Raw genomic sequence first — 17575 nt, forward strand, 5'->3', positions numbered from 1 at the left:
AGGGAGGACAGGTGTTGATGTATCCCAGGGGCACTCCAGCTGATTCAGCTAGAGTGATAGTTGTACGCCATGCAAAGGTGTACAAGTTTGCATTCCAGCCCCTTTTGGCATTGAGCAGTAGTACCGATAGTAAAACTAGCAGTTCTGAGCTGTGTGAGATTTGGCACCGCAGGATGGGGCATATGTATCATGGAGCCTTGAGGACCTTGCGGGAGAACACTACAGGTGTGCCAGATTTCAGTACTGATCACTTTGATACTTTGCAGAGGATGTGCAATTAGCAAGTTTTCCAAATCCCCTTTTCCCTGCAGTGACAGCAGAGCGACTGGGATACTTGATTTGATTCATTCCGATGTGAGTGGTCGGATGTCTCATGTTTCCTTGAGTGGATATGAGTACTATGTTTTATTCATTGATGATCACTCCAGGAGGACCTGGATTTATTTCTTGAAGACCAAGGGTGAGGTCTTCAAGCGGTTTCAGGAGTTTAGAGCTCTTATCGAGATATAGACAGGTCGGAAGATCAAGTCCCGGAGGTCGGACAATGGGGGAGAGTACACCCTTGGAGAGTTTGTTGACTATTGTGCGGAGGCAGGCATTAGGAGGGAGTTCACTGTTCCTCACAGCCCCCAGCAGAACGGGGTTGCGGAGAGGAAGAACAGATCCATCGGAGGGGCTGCCAAAGCCATGTTACATGATCAGGGGTTGCCATTGTTCTTGTGGGTAGAGGCCTGCAACACAGCTGTTTATTTGCAGAACAGGAGTCCGCATCGTGCCTTGGGGCACATGACTCTGGAGGAGGTTTTTTCTGGGAAGAAGCCTGATATTGGTCATCTTCCTATCTTTGGGTGCATTACATACTCCTTCATACCCAAGGAGAAGAGGACCAAACTAGAGCCCACCGCAGAGAAGGGTATCTTTGTGGGCTACAATGAGACCTCAAAGGCCTTTCCGATTTACATTCCTGCACATAGGAAAGTTGTTGTCAGGCGGGATGTGAAGTTCGAGGAGGACAGGGCCTTTAGGTGGTCGCGGGAGTTAGAGTATCTGGATCAACCAGACCCTCAGCAGCAGTATCCATTTTGGCATGCCAAGCTCAAGGGGCTTCTTGAGACCATAAAGGGATTTCTTAAGCCGACATACAAGGCTGGAGTCTGTTTGTATAAAGCCAGGAGATTGTTCCATATAGATTTCTTCATGCAAGTCCCCATGCAAGAAGGCAGATTTAACATCCATTTGATGGACTTTCCATTTGAAAGAGGTAGAAAGGGAAAGAACAAGGCAGATAGAGGTCATTTGGCAATAACGGAGAAGGTTTCAGTATAGTCAATGCCTTCAACTTGTGAAGAACCCTTAGCGACTTGACGAGCTTTATGTTATCAACTTTTTCATATGGGCCAAACTTGGTTCTGTAAACCCATTTACATCTAACAAGTTTTCGTCCCTTTGGAAGAGGAACAAGATCCCATGTATCATTTGCGAATAATGAACAATATTCTTCATTCATAGCTACGCCCCAATCTGGATGACCTGAAGCTTTTGCAAAGGTCTCAGTATTATAATTCGCTGACACTTGAGCCAATAAAGAAGAGGCTTTATTGAACTAAGAACGTGTACATTGCTGATCTGTAGGATCACCTGCAAGAGCACCTGCTCCATCCCGAGTAACACATACCCATTTGGGAAGCTGAGGAGCTGAAGGAGGATCCTGAGAGGGTGGGGGAGGATTGTCATCCTCGCTGTCATCATTTGAAGAAGAAATATTTTCAGAAGTAGAAGGGATAGAGAGAGGTGGCACATCCACCAAACTAGGCTCGTAGGCCGATATATTTTCAGCAAACTTTACATCTCTTCTAGTGATAACATTTTTGGACTTAAGTGGAATAAGTCTATATCCTTTGACATCTTTACAATATCCAACAAAAATACATTTTTCACTCTTAGGTTCTAAGGATTTATGTTTCTCATCTGGAATATGGGCCTGTGCTTCATTTCCAAAAACACGAAAGTGACTGACATCTGGTTTAATTGAGCTCCATGCTTCTTCTAGAGTGATATTCTTTAAAACCTTAGTAGGAATGCGATTTACTATGTAATTTGCACAGTTAATTGCTTCTGCCAAAAAATTAAGACAGTCCTCTAGATTGAAGCATACAATTAGCCATTTCCTTTAAGGTGCGATTCTTCCTTTTAGCTAGACCATTTTGTTGTGGAGTATATGGAACAATATGTTGCATTTGAATTCCATGCTTAGTGCAAAAGTTGATGAATTTGTTGTTAACATATTCTCCGCCATAATCAAATCTTAGCTTAAGAATTTGATGTCTAGATTGTTTCTCAACAAAGGCCTCAAAGGCGAAGAACATGTTAAATACTTCACTCTTGAGTTTTAAGAAGTATATCCAAGTACGTTTGGAGAAATCATCAATGAAAGTTAAGAAATACTTGTAGCTAGAGAATGAAACAACTGGAAGTGGACCACATAAATCACTATGCACAAGCTGTAAAGGGGCTGAGGCGTGCCAAGAGGCATGTTTTTCAAAACTATCTTGATGATGTTTTTCGAGTACACATTCGAAACAAACACCATCTCCGCAAGATACCACAGGAAGACCTGGCACCATTTTTTCTTTACATAGATTTTGAAGGGAGCAATAGTTTAAGTGACCAAATCGCTAATGCCAAAGTTTACTTACTTCATCATTATGAACAACAAAGACTGAGGGAAGAGTTGATGACCCAAAGTTGTTAAACGTATACAACATTGTAGAATCATCAACAATTCCAGTAGCTAAAAACTGTCTAGGATCTCTTACTTCCTTAATTACAACATCGCGAGGTGAAAATTCAACGGTTTTACCTTCACCTAAATGAGTTATCTGATGTACATATAGAAGGTTGCAGGATAAGGTTGGAACCAGTGTTGCACGAAGCGCCCCCCCCCCCCGCTCCGAAGCTCCGAAGCACGCCTTGTACGGAAGCGCAGTACGAAGCGCCTTCCGAAGCGCGCTTCGGAAATTAGGAAGCGCGATTCGTAAAAAAATTTGCGCTTCCTGGAATTTCCGAAGCGCCGGCTCCGAAGCGCGCTTCGTACGACGCTTCGGGCCGCCGAAGTGTGGTGCTTCGGAGCAGGAAGCGTGCGCTTCACGCACGCTTCCATACGCTTCGGCGGAAAGGGGCGCGCCAAAGGGAGAAAAACAATTTTTTTTTTAATTTTTTTTTAAAGTTAAGTTAACTCAACCTTAAGGGGGTGGGTTAGGGTGAGGTTAGGGTGAGGTTAAGGTGAGGAATGAAAAGAATAAAGCCCACATTCATTCCTCATTTTCTCACTTTGAGTTTATGAGAGTTGGAGAAGAGAGGAAAGGAGAGGAGAAGAGAGGAGAGCTTGGAGGAGTGAAGAAGGAGGAGCTAGGAGAAGGAGGAGGAGCTTGGAGCAAGAGCTTGGAGGACTTCATCTACAAGAGCTAAAGAGGTAAGTTCAAAGTTTCAAACCCCAAACTCCCTTGTTTTTTTGAAATTTTTTTTGTATTTTTCTCCTCCCTCTCCTACTCTTTCCCATTGTTTCTACTTGCTTCTTTATTTACAGGTTGCCGTTGTCCACCACCTATATCCATTTTCCAAGATGGTGTTCTTTTGGCTTCTATGTATCATTCCACTCTTGGTTTTAATGATGGCAAGGGTGAGGAATAGAAGGGAAGAAACAGAAGAGGACATTGGTGATGGTCCTAATAGTAGTGACCCAATGTATGATGAGGAGGAAGGGTTTGAAGAGGAAGGGGATGAACTTGAAGGGGACACTGAAACACAAGATGGGAAAGCTACATCAACACCCTTGTGGAACTATGTGACCAAACTTGATGGGGGAAAGGGTGGTGGATCTTACAAATTTGTGTGCCCTCATGGTTGTCATGGAGGAAAACCATATTGTGGTTCATATACCCGTCTGAGGAGGCATCTTTGTGGGGTGCTGGACAGTGATGAAAAAAAGGGTTCTGTGGGGGTACAAATTTGCCCAAACATTTCAACTGAAGAAAGAAGAAAATACATCCAAATAGAGATGGCTGCACAACAAAAAATCAAGAAACAAAAAACTCATTCTGAATCAAGTGCAACCTCTAAATTTGGTAGTTGCTCATCTCCTCATGGTACTTCTGCAAGCTCTGGAGGTAGAAGAACAATAGGGGATTTCCTTAATGTTGCTGGGAGGGATGATGTGGATGGAAAGATAGTCCGTTTTCTTTGTGCTTGCGGTGTACCATTCAATGTGCTTCGCTCTCCCTATTGGCATGAAATGGTAAAGGCCATCAATGAAGCCCCAAAAAGATACAAGGCCCCCAACTATGAGAAAGCTAGAACAGTGTTATTAGAAAGAGAAAAAGCTAAGGTTCAAAGAGCTTTGACACGTTTTACAAATGAGTGGGTAGATTCTGGGGTATCCATTGTATCAGATGGGTGGACAAATATTAGAAACCAACATTTGATAAATGTTCTTGGTGTTTCTTCTAGTGGTGCAGTATTTATTGCATGTCATGACTCCTCCTCCATCACTGCATCTGCACAAAACATTGCAGATCTCCTATTGAAATCAATCAAAGATGTTGGTCCGAATAATGTGGTTCAAGTGATCACAGATAATGCAGCAAATTGTAAAGCAGCAGGAAAAATTATTGAGCGTACTCATCCACACATCTTTTGGTCTGGGTGCCTGGTTCACACATTGAACCTTTTGATGCATGATATTGTGAAACACAAAGATTGTGGGTGGATTGCTGAGGTTTACAGGAAAGGGAAGCAGCTCATTAAATTCATCACAGGGCATACAAGGGTAAACTACTTCTATGGCACTTACTCCAAGTTGCAATTGCTTAAAATTGCAAAGACAAGATTTGCTAGTTATTACCTCACCTTTAGGCGGCTAGTGAAGGTGAGACAAGCTTTAACTAATCTGGTGTGTGCTGAAACATGGGATGAAATTAACACTGACACAGATGGTGCTAATGCAGTCAAGGACACTGTTCTTGACAATTACTTTTGGTCACAGGTTAAATATGTTTTGCAATTCACCAAACCAATTTATTACATGATCAAGTTTGCAGATTCAGATCGACCAGTAATTGGGGAGGTGTATGAGCAAATGGATAGCATGTTGGGGCAGATTAAAGACATTGTTGAGCCTAGAGATACCACCTTGTACAATTATATTCGTGTAGAGGTGCAAAACCGATGGGAAATGCTAAATATTCCATTGCATGCATTAGCATATGTTTTGACACCTAAATACTATCATCCATCATGGCTTTCAACACCAGCACCTGGGGGGGGAAGCAGGAGAAAACCACACCAAGATCAAGAGGTTCACCAAAAATATATGGCTGCATTGAGTAAATTAATCCCTGATGAGGAGGACGCTGCATTGGTACGGAGACAGGTGAGCAACTATACGCTCAACACTGGTCCATTTGGGAGCATGCATGCAATTAAAAATCGAGAGACTTTTTCTGCTCTTGAGTGGTGGAACATGCATGGAGGGGGTACTCCACTTCTACAGAGTTTGGCATTGCGGGTGCTATCACAGGTGGTAAACACTTATTCTGCAGAGAGGTGTTGGAGCTCTTATCCTTTCATCCACAGTGTTAAAAGGAACAAGTTGAGTTTAGACTGGGCAGAGAGCTTGGTTTATGTTCATTACAACTTGCGATTGTTGTCCCATTACTGTGAAGATGCAAAGTCTAATAAAGACTTGTTGATTTGGGACAAGAATCCAGAGGAGCCCAATTTGGAGGATGGAGTGTTGCGACTAGAGCAATTAGAGGATGCTCTTATCCAGGTATGTCCATTGTGGTATGAATTTTCCAATTTTCCCTTATAAAGCATTTCTCTAATTCATGTTTTTAATTTTTTTGTTAACTAGTGTTTTTTTTTTGCATGAATTTTTTGAGCGATTCTAGGATGATGATGACCGTGTTGATATGCCACCACCCCCACCCCCATCTGGTCCCTTGGTTCCTAAGTTCCATGGTTCAACACCAACAGCAGGGGGTTCTTCTTCATCAGTTTCAGTGCCACGACTTACACAGGCACCATCTTCTTCATTGCCACCACGTGGAGGCCCGCCACCACGTTCTATTCGTGGTGGAAGGAGGAGATATTAGTAGATATATTCACAATCTACTACTTTTTGTCATAGATTACTCATTAGACTTGTAGACTTGTGAATTTGAATTTTATGTTTTATAATATGCTTAAAAATTTGATGTATGTTTGTAATAGCTAGAATATAGATGATTGTTGTACATACTAGTAACTACAATGGAATCATGGATGCCATATCTATCTTGATTTATGCAAAAATATGCATGTTTTCATGTCTTCTACAATTAATTTGGTATTTGGGATGTTTGTTTTGAGTATAAATGCAAAATATATATATATATATATATATATATATATATATATATATATATATATATAGCAGACGCTTCCGCGGACGCTTCGCTTCCTAGATTTTTGGAAAATGACGCTTCCGCGCTTCCGCTTCGCTCCCGCTTCGTGCAACATTGGTTGGAACACATAATACATCATTAAATTGACCATTGTCTAGATGAACAGTTCCAGTCCCTACAACACTAAGAGATCTATCATCACCAACATATATATTTTTGGTGTTACAATCATTTAAAGAAGAAAACATGGCTTTGTTTTTGGCCATGTGATAAGAAGCTCCAGATTCAATGAGCCACTCATGAGAATGAGAGGAAGAAGAAACATTTAGTGCATAACCAGACCGGGATGCTTGACAACCACATGCAGAAAGTGCTATCGCTGAAGATGAAGTTGAAGTTGAAGAGTTCTCCAAATGGATGTTATGCTTCTTCATTGCTGCTTCCAAGGCTTTCATCTTCTTAAAGCATTTGGATTCTAAGTGGCCATCTCGATTAGAAAAGTTGCAATGTCTATCAGTCTTCTTCCCTTTGTTTTTATTTGCCTTATCATTTTGTTGAATTGATTTTTCATTTTGAGACTGAAATCGCTTAGGACCATTCTTTTTAGGATACTGCTTCTTAGGATTCTTTGAATTTGGTTGTTGTTGGGCGGCTAAGGCTTTCTTAGAAGAGTTCGCAAGATTAAGAAGACCAAGATGTAAGAGTTTTTTTTGTTCTCTTGTTAAAGGATCACAAAAGGCATCAAAAGAGGGGGACTTGTAGTCTTGTCCTTGACAAATAAAGGCTTCTCTAGTAGAATGGAAGGTGGAAACAAAAATGGAGTAGGCTGGTCCCAACTTAGTAAGAATGGAATAGATAAGGCTACCATCTTCTTTCTTAACCCTAACACCTTCCAAGAGAAGTTTAAGGGTCTTGAACTTGGACAAAAAATCTTCAATGGAAGAAAAATTATTGGGGTCCAACGTAAGCAACTCATTTTCAAGTTGATGGGCTCTAATTTCATTTTTAATTCCAAAAACTTTAGTGAGTTGTTTCATTACTTCATTAGGGGTATCAAGTTCTACAATATGGAATCTAAGGTCTGGAGAAATAGACATCCCTATCAACCCATGTGCTTGACCTTGCCTATTTTCCCATTTGCTGCCTTATCTTCATCTTTAGGTTTAGTTTCTTAGCCTGAGGCTATTCTGTAAAGACCTTTACTTCTAAGTAAATCCACAATGTAGGACCAACATTGGAAGTAGTTGGTGCTGTCAAGAATAATTTGGCATGGACTTTCCATTTTAACATAAACTAAAGCTGTAGAGGCTGAAAATAAGTGCTCCAATGGAAAGATCTAAAAAAACGGCTCTGAAAACGGATTTTGGATCAAGAAGTTATGGATTTTTGAAGAAAAGTTGTTGAAGATGCCAACGAAGTGTGTGAATGTGTGGAAGTGAATGATAATGTTATATTTGAACCCCCCCTTTACAAACGTAATTTAATTAGCTCACTTTAAAAAAAAGATTTTATGTGACCCACTTTTATAAATAAGTGAAAGCCACTTTTACAATGGTACTTTATGAGCTACCCACTAAATTGTAACTTAACTAAAAGATAAAGAGACTTTAGAATTATAAGTGACTCACTATAGATAATGGGTGAGAACACTTTTACATAAAGTAACTTTAAAACATAAGTTACATTTGTTTTATGAAAAAGTAACTCAACAAAAAGAAAGATTTGAACTCAAGACCTCTATTCTTAGAAAGTAACTTTGGACCAAGTGAGCTAGTTTAAAAAGTTAGTAATTTTTGGAAAAGAGGAAGGTGTTTCTTTTTTTAGTCACTGAAGTTTTGGGGTGCGTGCTTACAAAAAAAAAACCCAAACCTTATGGCTTGAAATTAGCTTTCACCAGAAACTAAATATTTTCCTCAATGTTTCTGATTTTCCGAGATTACACTAAGGCGTGACGAAAAATAGCATACACATGAAAAAAATCCTTCCTTTCTGTTTTTAATTTGCCCAGATTGCACAAAGTCACAGAGCGAAGAGCATACGCATAAATGAAAGGTATAGATCTGGTAATAAAAAAGAAACAAATAAATAAACCGAAAAAAAAAAGAGAGATAAATAACTAAAATTGCAAATAAAGACTGTATACCTCTAGATCCTAAAAATGACGTAGCTAGGGCTACCAGAAACCTTTCCTCGTGAAATGAAAGGGGTTCCTCACTGGAATAGATGCTCCTAACACAATAAAGGCGTCCTCTTGGCCCAAAAGCGGTTAGAAACAGTAGATCTAGGAAACGATAGTCGGATGCAGTTGTACCGGCTTCCGATTTGGATCACCAACGGAGGTGGCTCTCAAATAGTTTTGATACCATATAGGAATTTACAAGGTAAGTTTCTCAGATAGAACACCAAAGGACACCGCACGCAAACAGATCACAGATCAATATATCAGTATTCTTGATGTGGTTAAAACCTTCAAAGAGGGAAACGGGGCACGACCTGAGCCAACACGACCACTTTAGGCAATTTATTAATAAAAGAAAGAAAATTTACATAAGCTTCTCTCATGAACGGTCACCCTACAAATGACCCTCCATGCTCTTTAAATAGAGATCATGGAGAAATCGGGTGTTAAGCCACGGATCAAGTGTTGGTAATATCGAGGAGAGAATGAACCATCGGATCACTTCATGTCTAGAACATATCGTGACCGTTAGATTGTAAGTTACAAAAGTACATAGTAGAGAAACGCACTTTGCCTAACTCTACACTAGACCAAGTTATACTTAACTATTTCCTATGTGTCGGAATATCCTAACAATCTAGTAGACTCGAATAGCCTGTAAAATCGAGTTGATGAGGACCAAGCGCCTAGCCGGAGACAACCACTTGAAACTCTAGTGTTTGACTCTTTTTTCAATTTTTGTAACTAACAATTTCTAGTTCGATTTTTTGGAGTCTAACTTGAAGAGGAACCCTAGATATTTAAGGCTTTCCAATAGAGGCATGACAACGAAGGGAAAAATAGTTGAAGTTCTATTTAGCTCGGCCTCAGAAAGTCCATTGTGAGTAATAGAGGATTTTTGAGCATTAATTTTCATTCCTGTAGCTTTTAGAAATAACTCCATAATTGACTAGAGCTTAGTAAGGTCCCCCTTGGAGCCATCACAAAAAAGTAAGATGTCATCCACAAAGAGGAGATGTGTAATAAAAAGGTTTATGGCGATTTCAATGCCTTTATATTCTCCCCTTCTAATGGCAAGGTGAATCAACCTACTCAAACCTTCCACAGCTAAAAGGAACAAAAGAGGAGATAACGGGAATCCCTGTCATAGGCCTCTCTGACTATGAAAAAAGGGAGAAGCCGCCCCATTTATAAGAACAACAAAGCTCACATTGGTAATACATCCCATAACCCAGTTAATAAAGCCAATGTTGAAACCCAGGTGAGTCATCAACAAACGTAAACATCCAACTAATCTTATCATATGCCTTCGAGAGATCGATCTTGACAATCATTCCTCTTTTGTTATTTCTTTTGATACTGTGCAAGGATTCCTAGGCCACACCAATGGCTTCTTGAATTTGCCTAGCTTTAAGGAAGCCAAACGGTTCCATAGAAATATTTTTTGAAAGAGTAGGTTTTAGCCGACGAGCAATGGTTTTAGCAATAATTTTGTAGGTGCAATTGCATAAGGAGATGCATCTGAAGTCATTGAAACATTGGGGGTCATCAGAATTTGGGATCAGGGCCAGAAAGGTAGAGTTATAAGGGTCATGGACAAACCCTTTGTGCCTAGATTCTTCCATCAATCCAACCTGTTCATCCCTAATGATATCAAAAAAGTGTTGGAAGAATTCCATCGTCCAGCCATCAAGACATGGGCTCTTCTCTTTCTGCATAGTGTGAAGGATCCCCTCCACTTCTCCCTTTGTGACTGGACCTATCAGGGTCTGAGTATCATCTTCATCCACAAACCTAGGGAAAACTTGAGCAACTTGGATAACCTCAACAATAGTGGCCTCAGGAGGAGCTTTAAACAAGTTTTTAAAATGGTTTTTAACTCATTGAACGAGGAAGCCAAATCCGCTTCTTCATTTTTCAATTCCCAAATCGAATTAGAGTTTTTCCTTCCCTTGGCATAGTTCTGGAATTTTTTTGAGTTTTCATCTCTTGCCTTAAGCCAAATGGCTCTGCTTTTCAACCTCCATTTCTCTTCATTTTCTTTCAGGATCCTGTGCCTTTCACCCTCCATAGATTTTATCTTTTTCTTTTTTTCCTCCATCTCATACCCATCTCCCTCCAAGCTTTCAAGAACCTCCAGTTCAAATTCAATGGATTTTAGAGCAGCCTCATCCCTAATAGTTTTTTCCTTTGCCCAAGAGATCGAAGCCTGCTTCAGTTTTTTAAGTTTCTCCATAAAGGATTGTGCAAGGGATAAAGCCGAGGAGCCATTCTGAATACTCCAAATCTCACGAACTAATTTATTGAAAGACAAATATTTTAGCCACAGAGAATTGGATTTAAAAGGCGCACCAGACTTCTTACTGGCTGCTTTTAATTCCATATAAATAGGGAAATGGTGTGAGTCACCCCCAATGCCAACCCATTGGTGAAAAAAAGAAATACAAGTAGCCAAATCATCTTTTATCAGAAAGCGGTCTAATCGCTTAGCAACCCTAGCCTCATCCACACTCCTATTTCTCTAGGTGGGGGTTTCTTTGATAAGATCAACATCAATACGTTGCCCCATCTGTAATTTGTTTAAGAAAAATTCGGTTAGAGGATCCACATGCGCATTAGGCTCCAATGACTCAGAGATCCCTAGAGAGACATTTAGATCCACTCTAATCACAAGGTTTGGATAGTTGAGCAGGGATTTTGCAAACAACTTATTCCAAAAGGAAATACGGTCCTGACAAGGGCCATATAAGTTAATAAGAGTTAAGTTTGTACATAAATCTGATGAGTAAACCTTCACTCCCAACATCGAGTTCGAGCCCCAGGAGTTTAAGAGTTTTAAGCTACTGTGTTTGTGCCTAAAACCAAACCCCCCGAAGGACCATTTGCATCGAGAGCCACAAATGACAACCTTGGCAGCATTTTCGCCAAAATATTTATAACGGACTCCCCCGAAATCTCTTGGATCATAATCACATCACACTTCACATTCAAAACCAAGTGTTTTAATGCCAGCTTCTTCCGGGGACTGGCGATCCATCTGCAAGTAAAGGACAATAGGATCATTTGGAAACCACCAATTGGGTCATTGCTGCTCTAAGCGACCCTTTTAGGGATAATTGTTTGCCATCGGGAATATCAAGTTTGGCTTTAAGCTGGGCTTTTGAAAGGTTTGATTTTCTACCCCGGGATCTTTGGTGGCTAGCAAAGCCCTGAAGGAGACCAAGGCCTCCCACCAGATCATCTTGGAGAGATTATTTATGACTATTACTATTTATATTATTTGTATTATATATTTATATATTTTATTAATAACATTTGACTGGAAATTCAGAGGTACAATTTGATCGAATTGTAATAATCTTCTGTCAAGTTTAACCTTGACTAAGTCTCTCCTCAACTCCTCTTGTTTTAGAGTTGCTCACATCTCATTCCAATTCGGCAATGCTGCTCTGCGCAAGATACTCTGGACAAAGACTTGCCACTCATCTGAGACAGAATTGAGGGCCAGTGTAACCAACTCTGAATCTTGAGGTGTATGTGTTATGCTCTTGACCTACAAGAAATTCCAGAACACCAGAAATGCGAAGAAATATAACACATGACACAAAATGAAATGAGAAAAATGCAAAGTACTTTATTATTCAGAAACAAATATAATGTTCACTTGCCTCTTCAAGGGGGCAACCTCCAGCAGAGCAAAGCTCGATTACAATAAGATTGGATGATATTTCCTTTACTAACTAAGACCATTTATAGTCAAATGACATCCAAAACCCTAACCGCTAGTGGTCCCTTGCATAACACAGGTTAACTACTTTATTTATTAACTATGGCCCGTTTACAACTAACAGTGGTGCCTTTTCTCTAATGCAGGTCAACCACTTTCAATTATTAATGCGGGCTTTGTTTACTCTCTAACTAACTATGACTATGACTTGACCCATTAGACTTATTACATAAATAAAGGGGTTAGGGTCGGACCCTAACATGCCCTCCCACATCAAATGCAGCCTTATCCTCAAGGCTGAAGCTGCGGAAATTGCTGAAGAATAGTGGTTGGTTCCCAGGTCACATCTTCTGAAGAGGTGTCTTTCCACTTGACGAGGACTTCCTTGATCGTGTTACCACAGAGATGTCTTTAACAAGTATCGAGAGCCTGTTTTGATTGGAGCCAGAGTGAGCCTTCCTCATCCAATTCGGGTAGACTGGTTTGAATTTTGCAATTGTTCCCCACCACTTTCTTGAGGCATGATACATGGAAGACCGGATGGATTTTTGAAGTTGGTGGCAAGGCTAGTTTGTAGGCAACTGCTCCAATGCGCTGAAGTATCTGATAAGGTCCATAGAATTTTGCTGCTAGTTTCTGGCAACCCTTTTCTTTGAGAGATGTTTGCTTATATGGTTGCAGTCGTAGGAATACCTGATCCCCTTCTTGAAATGTGCGCTCGAAATGATGCTGGTTTGCCTGTTGCTTCATTCGATTCTGAGCTTGATGTAGATTATCTTTGAGATGAGCTATCATGGTGACACGGTTCTGTAGGAGTTGATCAACTGCTTGCACCTTAGAACATCCAGGGATATAAGAAATAGGTGAAGGTGGGAGTTGGCCATACACTGCCTTGTATGGAGTCATCTTGGTGGCTTCATGATAGTTAGTATTATACCACCATTCAGCTAAAGGTAGCCACTGTACCCATTGATGCTGCTTTTCTGAAGTGAAGCACCTTATATATGTCTCCAAACATTTGTTGACTGCTTTTGTTTGACCATCAGTTTGGGGATGATAGGCGGTACTTAGTTGGAGTTGCGTGCCTTGTAGCTTGAAAAGTTCTTGCCAAAATTTGCTGGTGAAAGTGGGGTCGCGATCAGACACAATGGAAGTCAGCATGCCATGCAGTTTGAAGATCTGGTCCATGAAAGCTTGAGCCACCAAAGTGGGGGTAAATGGGTGGGGTAGAGCGGAAAAATGAGCATATTTAGAAAGTTTGTCCACACCAACTCAGTAGGTGCAATGATCTCAGCTATGGCTACCAACTCCTCTCTCACTGAAGTGATCTTTGTGAGGTATGTTGTAGCACTGTCAGTCTTAGCCACTTTAATGGCCTTCAGTTTCTCCTTTAGGACCATTTTTTTGTTTTCATTTAGCTATGGTAAAGACTGGTCAAGGCTGTCGACATCTCATGTGCATAAGTCTTTCTTCTCACATGAGGAATGACATGGTCTTTGATTCCTTCCAGAATCAATCTTTTTGCCTTAGCATTCTTTTTGTTAAACTCTGCCAACTGTACAGGGTTAGCAGGTACTACTACTGGGTTCTATGTGGTCTTTACCATAATGCCCTAGACTTTTGCTTCCTCAAAGATGCTCTGGATTCTCTCCTTCCATGCATTGTAGTTGTTCTAGCCATCCAACCTGTCTTCAATTCTCAAACCCAAAGACATGTTTCACTGTTCTACCAAACTGAAATTTTCAAAGTTGTGGTAAAGGTTTCTGTTTTCTGTGTAAAAATCAGCTTGCTGTAGTTTCACTTTGCTCTACCAAACTGCACTTTTCAGCCAACCAAGGTCTCATACCATGAAGAAATTTCAACCTCCACTCCGGTTATCAGTTTTTCTTATCACTTCATGAATTTAGTTTTAAATCCAAGCATAATAAAAATTCTAAAATTTGAAATGACAATAATTTTTTGAAAACACAAATTTAGAGATTTCACAACAGCTGAAATTGCAAAAATAAAACACAACAAAATTATGACAGCCACACATAAAAAATAACACAGTGATTTTTGGTCAATGTGACCCTAGAAAAACCCCCTACAACTCCAGGGGAAAACCAGTTTGAGAGCTCTTTTTTATATCTAAAAATGCTTTTACAGAGAAATTGAAATACACAGTAAAAATTCTAGCAACCACAAATTACAACTTATCTCGATTTCCGTGCTTGAACTCCACCTTGGTAATCGTGCCAATCAGCAAATAGCCAAAACAAAATTTTTTACAGCAATAAAACAACATTAAATGTTGTACGACCTACCTCAAGAAATGTGCCTAGAACTTGTTGTATGTATTGTACGGACCGTATGGATTTCAACAGTACAATAGCCTCAAAATTCGTGCCCTTGCTATTGTCTCTCTTCTTCAATTTCTGTGCTATCTCTCTTCCTCGATTTTTGTGCCTTTCTTGTGCTGTACAATTTTGCCTTGGGATGCTTGCCAATAAATGCTGTTGCCCAGATTTGCTGAAATGTATTCTTGCTGCTCTCCTTCACTTTCTCACTGCTCGGAAATTTTTCTCCTTGCTCTCCCTTCTCTCTCACAAATTCTCATGAAAGAATGAATTGATCTTTTCCTCGTATCTTCTCCTTTTATTCTCTAAATGACCTTTTGGGTTACCCTAAGATCTAATGGCTGAGATTCATTTAGATCTAGGGATGAGAATAAATGTGTATTTAATTCTCACTTTCTATTTTATAACTCACCCACTTAAATAAAGACCCCCTTAGCCTTTTATTTCCATAGTCACTTTTTCACTTTCTAATTCTTCATTGACTTTAATAAAGTCACCTTTTAATTAGAATGTAACTTTACCTCTTATAAAGTCACTTTTAAATTAAATTGACTTTACCACTTATAAAGTAACTTTAGGAGAAGTAAAAAAATAAATTTGGACACATTTCCCTAGGCCAAAGATCAAAGCCTTAGGGAACCACTTGTCCTCTGGTACCCAGATTTTAACACAGAATACCAGAAATGCGAAGAAATATAACCCAAAACACAGAATGAAATGAGAAAATTACAAAGTACTTTATTATTCATAAACATATATAATGTCTCTTCGAGGGGACAACCTCTAGCAGAGTAGAGCTCGATTACAATAAGACTCGATAATTTTTCCTTTACTAACTAAGACTATTTATAACTAAATGCCATCCAAAACCCTAACTACTAGTGGTCCCTTGCATAACACCGGTTAACCACTTTATTTATTAACTATGGCCTGTTTACAACTAACAGTGGTCCCTTTTTCCCTAATGCGGGTCAACCACTTACAATTATTAATGCAGGCTTTATTTACTTTCTAACTAACTGTGACTATGACTTGGCCCATTGGGCTTACTACATAAATAAAGGGGTTAGGGTTGGACCCTAACAGTATGCCCCGAAACAGACAATTCATCACGGGTCTCCTTAAGCTTCGTGAGGAATGGATCCACATGCTCTCCCTTCTGCATCTGAGCAGATCTCAACTTCTGCTCCAAGTACATCTTCTGTTGCTCAAAAGATCCATGATATAGTGTTTCCAAGGCATCCCACATCTCCTTTGCAGTTCCTCTGCTAGCAACATGACACACTACTTGATCCTTACTCCATGACAGATCATCCTCTTGGCCTTCGCCATTTCTAATCTGTACTACTTCAATGGATCTGCATCTGCAGGGATAGCCACCACGCTGTCGACGTATGTCTTGAGGGCATGCTCATCTAGAAGGAATGACATTCTAGCCTTTTGGATGACGTAGTTGGATGCTCCATCCAACCTATCTTGATCCCTCAAGCCACTGGTTGCCATTTCTGCCACAAATGTCGAAAATATCCTCTCTCTTCTGCCTTGCTGCTGGGCTAGCCTACGCACTCCCTACTGGAGCTACTAAAACTGTTGCCCCTTGCTGCTTCTTAGCTCTAGAGAATTCAAATTCCTTGGTTAAGAATTCTTTGAGGAAGAAATTCCCTTAGCCGTGCTTATCTTCTCTCTTCTGACAATCTTTTTCCCAGTAAACTGCATGTAGAAAAATCTGCATCCCACCAGCTCTCCTCATGCTGAGGCTTGAGCACTGCTCCCTCTGCCTCGACAAAAAATTGATCTGGAAGCCCTTCTCTCTGTCGACTCACTCAGAGAGAGACTGCTTCGAAATTTCAGTCCTCCGGCTAAGAACTGTGCAAACCCTCTAGGGTTTCGAACTGTTGTCTCCTGCAACTTTTTGATCTCCCTCTCTGCTCAGTGCTAGTTTCCCTGGTTCTTCTCTTCTTGTTCCACCTGCACCTTTGATACCATGTGAAAATTCCTCAACGAGAATTCCTACCACATCAAATTGATGTTACTTCTCCTACTTGTTAATCCATACAAGTTATTTACTGTGTGCTACGGTAAATATCGAAGTAAATACTACTGCAACCTTCACTTAATTAAATTATACACGGAAACAAGAGATTGAGAAAAAAAGAAAATACAACATAAATGACACCGTTATTTTTGGACAAATGTCCCCGGAAAAACCTAATGCAAGAAAACCAGTGTAGCAGATCTGAGGGTTTATTATTATTAAGCAGTAGCAAATTTTGAATACATCTCTGAATACCTCATGGGTTATTCAGTTATAGAGAGAGAAATATTGGCAGAAAGATTTGTGAGATTACCTCATACAATCACTGAGAAAAATCCTGGCTAATCCTGACATTGGATGAGGTGCCTCTGGCAGGCCCCGCGCTGCCTCTGCGCAATCCTCACACAATCCTTGCGTCAACCTCTCTAGGCACTACGTCACCCTCCAACTGATCGATTTGCTGCCCAGAGTGTTAATGAAGGTTGTCATTGATGTCAATATGGCACTGGTTGAGATGGCAAATATTCTTGAGATGCCTGGTTCTAGATGATGATGTCATGACTCTTGTTTGACAAGGATGCCATCAATTAACATGTTAAGCCACTAATGAAGAAGTCTTAAGAAGTGCCTGTAGAATTTTCTACAGATCCAACTCTGATACCATGTAGAACTTTTTCTACAAAACCTCGCTGTGATATCATGTAGAACTTTTTCTACAAAACCTCGCTTTGATACCATGTAGAAATTTCACTGTAGATTAAACTGATTATGCAATGTACTAAAGCAAAATACTTAATCTACTTCTACAATCAAACTTTTGAGCAAGATCAATCGGAACACATATAACATAGA

General features: G+C 40.1%; 1 protein-coding gene across 2 annotated transcripts in view; it reads left to right on the forward strand.

The window, feature by feature from the left end:
* Positions 1–17575, forward strand: part of LOC149256630 (uncharacterized) — a 396827-nt gene that overhangs the window by 286519 nt on the left and 92733 nt on the right. The window lies entirely within an intron of this gene.

This window comes from Pinus tabuliformis, chromosome 7 (genome assembly GCF_031772625.1).
Source record: "Pinus tabuliformis cultivar Carrire ecotype Pingquan chromosome 7, CPIR1, whole genome shotgun sequence".
NCBI lineage: Eukaryota > Viridiplantae > Streptophyta > Pinopsida > Pinales > Pinaceae > Pinus > Pinus tabuliformis.